Below are 8,561 nucleotides of genomic sequence, written 5' to 3' on the forward strand. Positions count from 1 at the left end.
ATCGCCTTCGCTCTTCTTGTTGTTTCTCTTTCCATATAAATTTTAGAATTACCTTGACTTCATCTACCAAAACAGAAGATCCTGTTGGGATCTTTTTTTGATTTGAATCCTAATAAGTTTATCAATCAACTTTTGAAGAATTGACATCTTAACCATACTGCGTCTCAGTGCATGAACATGGTATGTCATATTTATCTTGTGGCTATCAGCATATGTTTCCTGGTATCTGCTTTGCTGAATTTATAACTAAAAATTACTTCATGCTCTGGTTTCTCTTTTTTTTTTTTTGGAGCAATTATAAATGAGATATTTTAAAAGTTTGAGTTCCCAGTGCTCGCTACTAGTTTGTAAAAAAAAATACAATAATGGATTTTTGTGTGCTGAGCTTTAATCTTATGATCACATAAACCTCGCTTACTAGTTCTAAGAACTTTTTTTTTCCTGTAGATTTCTTGGACTTGTCTACATAGATGATCAAGTTGTCTCTGAATAGACCTGGCTTTGTTTCTTCCTTTGCAATATGATATCTTTTATTTCTATTTCTTATTTTACTTCACTGTCTACGATTGCCAGTAAAATGTTCAACATCGGGGGTAACAGTGGACTCCTTCTTCCCAGTCTTGGGGGAAACCATTCAGTTCTGTACCATTAAGTGTGATTCTCTTTATCAGGTTAGTTGAAATTCCCTCTGGTGGCTTGCTTTTCTGTTGTCAATGAATATCGAAGCTTATCCACTGTTTTGCATCAATTTTATGATCGTAGGGTATTTCCTTCCACAGACTTTTGATAGAGTGGTTACGTTGGTTAATTGTGAAATATTAAGTAGGCTGCATTCTTGGGATAAACCCTATTTGGTGATTCTTTTTTGTATACCACTGGCCCTGACTAGTCACTCATTGTGGAGGATTGGGTGCAGCTTTCTTCATGAGAGACATTGGCCTGAGATTTTTGCATTGTCTTCTTCTGGTTTTGGCATGAGGTTAAGGACAGCCTCGTAAAATGAGCTGGGAAGTGTTCCCACTCCTATTTTTCTGGGAAAGATGTTTAGAATTGGTTTTTGTTTCTCTTTAAATATTCAGTAGAATTTGCCAGTGAAATCATCTGAGATGGGAAGAGTTGTCTCTTGTTTGTTTTGTTTTGGTAGGGAATATTTTTGACTGTGAGTTTTTTATTTCAAAGAAACAAATGCAAGATGATTCCGATTACTTATTTCTTCTTGAGCAGATTTGGAGGAGTTTTGCCATTTTTAAGAAATGAGTTCATGAACCAGGCAAGGCATGGTGGTGCCCACCTGTAATTCCAGCTGCATGGGAGACGGAGGCAGGAGGATCTTGAGTTTAAGTGCCACTTAGAAAAAAACTCTGTCTAATGAAACTAAAAGAAAAAAAAAGGAAGAAAGAAATTCATCCATTACTTCTAAGTGTTCAACATATTCTTTGTTATTGCTGCAATATCTGGTGTGGGCTTTGTAGTGTTATACCCTCTTCCATTTCTGATTCTATTAATTTGTGTCTTTGCTCTGTTTTACTTCATCAGCCTAGTGGTTTCTCAGTTCATTGATCTTTTCAAATAACCATCTTTTTGTTTCATTGATTTTTTTTCTATTATTCTTTTGTCTTTGATTTCATTAATTTTGCACTTTGGGGGGGAAGGCTATCTTTTTCTTATTTTGGGATTATTTGCTCTTATTTTTTTGATATTAATTTTTTAGTTTTAGGTGGACACAATATCTTTATTTTACATTTATGTGGTGCTGAGGATCGAACCCAGTGCCTCATGCATGCTAGGTGAGCACTCTACCACTAAGCCACAACCCAGCCCTTATTTTTGTTGTTTCTTAAATTGGGAGATTAAGTCGTCGATTGGAGACTTTCTTCCCTCATAAGCATTGGTGCTATACATTTTCAGCTGGGTGCTGCTGTAGCTGTAACCTGTCCATTTCAATGTGCCGTATTTTATTTTCACTATCCATTTCAAAACATTTTCTAGTTTCCCTTGGGAAGCAGTTGTCATAGCTTTTAATAATCGTGTCTGGTACTTCTAACATCTGTCAGTCCTGACTTAGTTTTGTTTATTTCTCTCCTCTTCATAAGTCCTATTTTTCCAGTTTCTTTATGTGCTTGGTCATTTTTGACAGGATGCCGTGCATGGTGAATTTGACCTTGTTGGGATGCTGGGTATTTTCATATTCTTGAAAACATTCTGGTGTTTTGTTTGGGGACGACCTCAAGTTACTCAATTTCTTCCTTGTGAGTCTTGCTTTTACTCTTTGTTGGGTGGGACTATCACATTTGATCTAGGGCTACTTGTTCTTCATCTTGGTGCAACACTGTGACTGCTCTGGTGCCCTGTGAATTACTGCATGTCCCATTCTGGCTCTAGGGATCACCTACGACTTCCAGTTGTATGTGAGCTCTTGTTCCCTCGATGGATGCTTTCTCTGAACTCTTTGGGTAGCTTCCGTGCAAGCAGGACTGGCCAAATTCTCTGCTGAATAGTCGGGGGTCTCTGCAAATCTCTGGAGCACCCTCTCTAAGTGGCTGTCTCCTTTGGGACTCTCTTTGCAAACTCTTGCCAACTGACTTTCCTGGACTCTTATCTCTGTGCCTTCAACTTGAGGAGTCTGGCAGGCTTTGTCTCAATGTCCCCTCTGTGATGTCCCTACACCAGTGGCATGGAATGTTCCTCTAGACTGGGGTGATCTCATCCAGCTTGGATGATCTTCAGCCCCATCTTGATCATTTGTGTTCAGTTCCCTGTGCCGTGGTTGTTGGCTGACGTGATTGAAGTGGAGGTCCCTTGAGTCCAGGGCAGCACAGACATTCCAGATTAGCTCACCCACAAGGATCTCACAGGCTCAGAGCTCAGTGGCTGGGCAAGTATGGAAGAAAGACGTGAGTCAGATTCCAGTCGTGTAGGAAGTGATGTCACTGTTATCATCATGGCCGCCATGATCATTTCATGGGGGCCCAGCTGCCTAGGCATTCTGGCCTTTCACCTGCTGTTGGCCACGCAGAAACTCTTCCTAGGTCTCCCTCTAAGGAAAGCATCATTTGCTAATGGCCCCTTCCATCTGCTACATCTGAATTCCCCATTAGTGGCCCCAGTGCCACACTTTCTTCAGCCTTCTCCTAACCAGTGACGGAGTTAGCTGGGCTATGGATGTGAGGCCATCACTAGTGACCTTGATAACACCCTCCTCGAGCTGCACCGTGACCTCCATCTCAGACTGTCCTCTCTCCGTGTCCCCCACTGTATCTCTGAGCATCCTGTAGCTCCCCGTTTTCTCTCGTGGACACCCCCCAGTACATCTCTGGCATGAGTCATGGCTCCTTGACGGCTGCTTCCCCGAGAACCCGGCCAGCACAATCCTCCACTAACTCTCGGAGGCAGGAAGGCTCTGGGTGGATCCAGCCCACGGGGTGGCAAGGGAGGATGGAGATCTGTGAGGGCAGCACACTGCCAGGGAGCACACGCGCCCTCCTTGGCTGAACCAGACCTGGATCCCAGTGCTCTTCCTAACCATGCCGTCCTGCCACTTCCTGGGCCCACAGGGGACGGGGAGATGGTGGCCTCGGTGTCCGTAGGACCCTGCAGGACAGGGAATCCTCAGGAGAGGTGGCAGGAGGTTTGGAGATCTCTCACTGTGCCTCCTGGTCACTAAAGATGTGGAATTTGAGACAGGAAGAGTCTTCATGTAGAAGACAAGCCACTTCTGAAGGTGAAGACGGGAGGGACGTTTGGAAGTCAGGCGGGGGCTGTGGAGCTCTGGCAAGAGGCTCACCACAGCTGCCCGTGTGCGGTGGCAGAGGGACTTGGTGGGAAGAGCCCTCTCCCCAGGCTCCCAAGACTGAGCAAGAGCAAGGACTGGGAAATCCCAGCTGTCGGTCACCAGACACAACGTCTGGCCGTGACTGACTTCGCCTTTTCGTCACTGTCTTGGTGCCTTGTTGACACAGCTCGGATGTCATGGGCTTAGCTAACTTAGCACAGTCGTCATTTCTTGCTGAGTTGCCTTGAGCTGGACATCAGCAACATCCATCTTAGTGAAAAAGTTTCCAATATGTATTTGCTTTCCTGTCGCAGAGACGTCTTATTTTGCTTTAAGACACATGAGACAAAAACAATTACTTGTTTCATAAGAAAAGAATGTTGCGTGGCGTTTGATCCCCATATGGCTTGGAATCTTTCAGGAAGATGAAACCAGGACCCTTAGAATCCATTTTCCACTCCTCTTATAAAAACCGTACCAGCCCAGGTGCAGTGGTGCACGCCTGTGATCCCCGTGGCTCAGGAGGCTGAGGCGGGAGAATTGCAAGTTGAAGGCTGGCTTCAACAACTTAGCAAGGCCCTAGCAACTTAGCAAGACCCTGTCTCAAAATAGCACATCAAAAGGTCTGGGGGATGTGCCTCAGTGGTAGAGCACCCCTGGGTTCCATCTCTGGTCCCCCAAAATTAAAGAGCCACACCAGTTTGTCCATCAATGATGGGAGAAATTACATCTGTTTCACTGAAGAAGCCCAAATGTTTTGTTTAAATATCTAACTTCCTGGAAAACTGGATGTGGGTGGTGGTGTGTGCGTGCTGTGTGTTTGTTGTTGTTTGTAAACAGGAAGATCTTGAAGCGACACACTGCCGAGATGTGAGCCTAGGTTTTCTGGTAGTTTCTTTTGGGGGTGGGTGGGTTTGACCTTGTTAAATTCTTTCCCCCCTCCTTACGGAGTCCTCTATTAATTACTCGGCTCTTTGATATTTTTGGACATTTTCTGGAGTGGCACCCCACAGTTGTACAGCTAGGACAATGGGATCTCAGTTTGGGGATGTGGTTTTGTTTGAACAGGAATTCAGGACATTGATTTCTTTTTTTTTTTTTCCCAGTGTGGAGTGTGGCTTGCTATTCCCCCCCCCCCCACTTTTTTTTTTTAAAGAAATCACTTGTGGGAAAATAGTTTGGAGCATCCTATTAATGATTTTCCCTTGGACTCTTGTTTATTTCCCACCCCCGTCCCTCAGATCTCTGTAACTGGAGACGAGCTCTGGTGGCCCGGGCTGGTCGCAGTGGTTTCAGAGTTTGCTGGTAGGAGACTTTGTTTAGTAAAGCTTGTGTGATTCCTTTTCTTTCCTTCTCTCCCCCCAGTGATCTCAGTTCGATAAACATTGCATAACTTTAAAAAAATGTAGCCGAGGATGCTTGGGCCTCCCCCGAGTTCCGAGGCCTGGCGGCTGTCCCCTTCAGTCACCCGGAGGACTGTGGAATCCGCCCGCCCCCTCTGCCTTCTCTGCCCCTGGCCCTGGCTCTGGGTGGAGGTGTGCTGTGGTTTTCAGGAACTTTGATGTTTCCTGTCTCATGCAGGCAAGGACCTGAGAGATTTCAGCAGCTCCTCAGCACCCACAGAAAACCATGGACTGAATAGAGCCCTCGCGGTGGCCTTCCAGGGCCCTGATGCTCTTCTTTCATGTGCACAATTCTGCAAGCTGCTGATGGCCCCAAATCGAGGCTACTTATGGTTGGAGGAAATAGGAACACAGGTGGCTGATCCTCGGAAAGACCTTAAGGAAAGGCCATCTCGTCTAAGGATGAGTAGTGTGGGGCATGAATACCACCCCTGTTCCCTCCCTCACCTGTAACCCAGCGTGGCCCTCTTTCCATGAAGTCCTCTGTAGCCACATGATCTTCTTCTATATTGGAGTATTTCTACTGAAATACCATACAGTTTGCATGTGAGATGGACTCTCTGTCACTATTGATCATGACAAGTCTCCACGTATACCCACGGACATGGAGAAGCTTGGGCCAAGGCCGAAGAGGGTGAGGGTTGAGAACAGAGGCTCAGGAACGGAAGGGCCTGGGATCGGAGCAGGCGGAGCCGTCTGGAGGCTTCGTGGCTTGGGGTGGAGCACTGCAGCCTGGCCCAAGAGAGAGCAGGGCTGCACCCTAGGCCTGTTGGGGTGGGCGGGAGGACATCATCTGTCTGTGGCACGTAGCCAGGGCCTGGGTGGTGCCCAGAGAACCTGAGTGGTCCCGATCGGAACCTGTGCTCTAGGGAAAGCGAGGTCTTTGGGATCAGACAGCTAGTTAGGGTTAGAGAGAGTCAGCTCCAGGACTGCTAAGGATCGAGCATGGGGCTGGGCCGTGCACCCAAGGATGCTCGGCAGCCTCCCTGGCCTCTACCCACCAGAACCAGGAACAGCGTCCTCCGCCCCCCCCCCCCAGCTCCAGCACCACGACACATTTCCAGCCATTTCCAAATGCCCCTTTGGGGACAGAATGGGTAGGATGGACTTTTTAAAGTGTTAACATATTTGTATCTGAACCTACTGGCAGGGATGCTAGTTCTGCTGGTGTGGTGGAAGTTACTGAGAATTTCTTTTATTTTTAATTCTTTTATGTGGCTTTGGTGTCACCGCCTATATTTCAGGCAATGACGATTATTATCTACCTACCTGTGGACAGTTCTGAGTAACAGGTGAATGGCTTCAGGTTTTAATTGTGCTCTTGTACTAGAACTAAAATAATGCCAAGGAAAATGCTCACGATATGATTCTTGAGGTCACAGCTGCCTTCTAAATTCTGTCATAATAAGTGCCTTGACATAATTAATGGAAGACTTGGTATGTGTCAGGCATGGTGCTGTGTTCCCTGGGCCTTTAGCTGCCCTGGGTGTGCAGAAGGCAAGCTATTCCCATTTTACAGACGGTGAGACAGAGACACAGAGTTCCCTGCCTCCGTTCCCACAGCTGCAAACCACCATGGCCGATTGTCCAGCCCAAGCATGGTGTCTACCCTGCACACAAACACCACCCACCAGAGAGGGATCCGGGAGCATATGTGCCCCGATGTTTACCTTGATTATTTATAGATGATGGGATTATGGGTTGGTTAGTTAATACTTACACCTACTGTTCTCCAAATTTTCTTCTTTGAGCATTCATTATTTTTCAAAAGTATTAAAAAGCAAAGTTATAATTAGGCAGTCCTGTGACTTTTCTAAAACAAGTGATTAATCGTGTTTACAACAGTCTACCTACAGAACTGGCTTGTGATTGATGGAAAAGCAACAGGAATTATATTTTAATTCCTCATGTTAGATACCAGCATGGAGCTACCCGGCTCCGTCCGGGAGCTGCAGTGATTTAGTGGTGGGGGCTGTGCACTGTTGTGAGGCCGGCTTTCCATATAAGGTTGCTCTGCAAGCGATCATATAGAATGTTTAAATAAACACAGGACATGTTACAGAAACCAAGGAATGTCGTCCTTCAAGATTTCCTACCTTGGGAAATTATATGCTTGTTTCAGTGATGTATCTTCTTTTGAATTTCACTTTTGATTATTGCCTTGAAAGCTACTTTTTGAACCAGACACAGAAAACCAGGCTTCATTATTTCAGTAAAACACCAGGAATTACCCGCTTGGTTGCCCCCCGAGACATGCTCTGAATTTCTGGTTCGTCATTTTCAAAAATCAAATACAGCCACAAGGATAGCATTTCCCACAGGAGGCAGAGTTGGGAACAGCTTCTTCCTATTCTCATGGAAATGACACAAGGGGAGAAGGCCCCTCCAGTGTGCCACACCCTGCGTGCACGTGAACGTCTGTGTGTTCCTGAGTGTGTGTTCACTTGCACCATTTTATAATCGTGCTCCACGTGTTTCAATTCTGAATGTATCAGCCTGGCCTTGTCCCTGTAGCACGCTGCTAATTTTCAATGCCCTTGGAAGCTCTGTTGGGGACCTGCTTGTAACCCACAAGGCCTTGGAGATTCTGGGGTCCAGGTGATCCTTTCCGTCTGAAACATTACACGCAGCAGGAAACCAAAGGCTCAGGCCTCTCTGTCTGTCCCTCTGGTTGACATCAGATTTGTCTCGTGGGATGGGTCCTGGTGGGGTCCCAGGTGGGTGGAGAGCTCAAGAGGCTCGGAACTCCTCCATGAGCTCCCATACAACATAGCCACACTGCTGCCACTCGGGTCCCTGTAAAGAGAACTCTTGTTTCCACTTGAACCTGATTTCCCAGTTGAGCGTCATTATCATTATTTGACGCAGAGGAAAGAGACACCAAAGAAGACGGAGGCTCCTCATGTCAGAACGGTCTGCCACGGAGCACTCACCTGTTGGCTCAGTCATTCAGGGGGACGTGTAAGTGCCTACCACCTGCCACACGGTACTCTGTAGCCAGCATGTGGATGGGTCTCTGGCATCGTGAGCCTCATTTCTGGCTGGGGACACAGACAACGTGAGTACCTAGGTCAAGATGCAAGTGAGGATTTTTGATATGAAATTTGCAGGTGGAAGAGAGGAAACCAGGCAAGGCCTCTCCAAGGCTGTGTCACTTAACTTGAGACCCAAGGAGGATCTATCCATGCAAAAATCTTGAGAGAGAAGAAAGGTACCAGGCAGAGGCTCTGGGACCCCCAGCCCAGAAAATAAAAGTGCAGAATGTTTACTTGTATTGTAAACACATGAAACAGTCAAGAAATGATAGGACCCATAAGGCCACCATCAAGGGGTGAGTTTTGAGAGAAGACATAGTAAGGGCGTGAGAGAAGATAGAATTCTGAACT

At 46.4% G+C, this 8,561-nt stretch overlaps 1 long non-coding RNA gene across 1 annotated transcript; it reads right to left on the minus strand.

Annotated features, from left to right (window-relative positions):
- Positions 1 to 7,362: 7,362 nt before the first annotated feature.
- On the minus strand, positions 7,363 to 8,460 carry LOC124079842 (uncharacterized). The gene is made up of 2 exons (XR_006847476.2): positions 8,109 to 8,460; positions 7,363 to 7,971 (listed from the first exon to the last, which is right to left on the minus strand). It is a non-coding gene; the product is annotated as an uncharacterized LOC124079842 (long non-coding RNA).
- Positions 8,461 to 8,561: the final 101 nt, after the last annotated feature.

The sequence above is a fragment of the Marmota monax genome, unplaced genomic scaffold, assembly GCF_021218885.2.
Source record: "Marmota monax isolate L192 unplaced genomic scaffold, Marmota_monax_Labrador192_F-V1.1 WCK01_AAM20220418_F8-fsc00028, whole genome shotgun sequence".
Lineage (NCBI taxonomy): Eukaryota > Metazoa > Chordata > Mammalia > Rodentia > Sciuridae > Marmota > Marmota monax.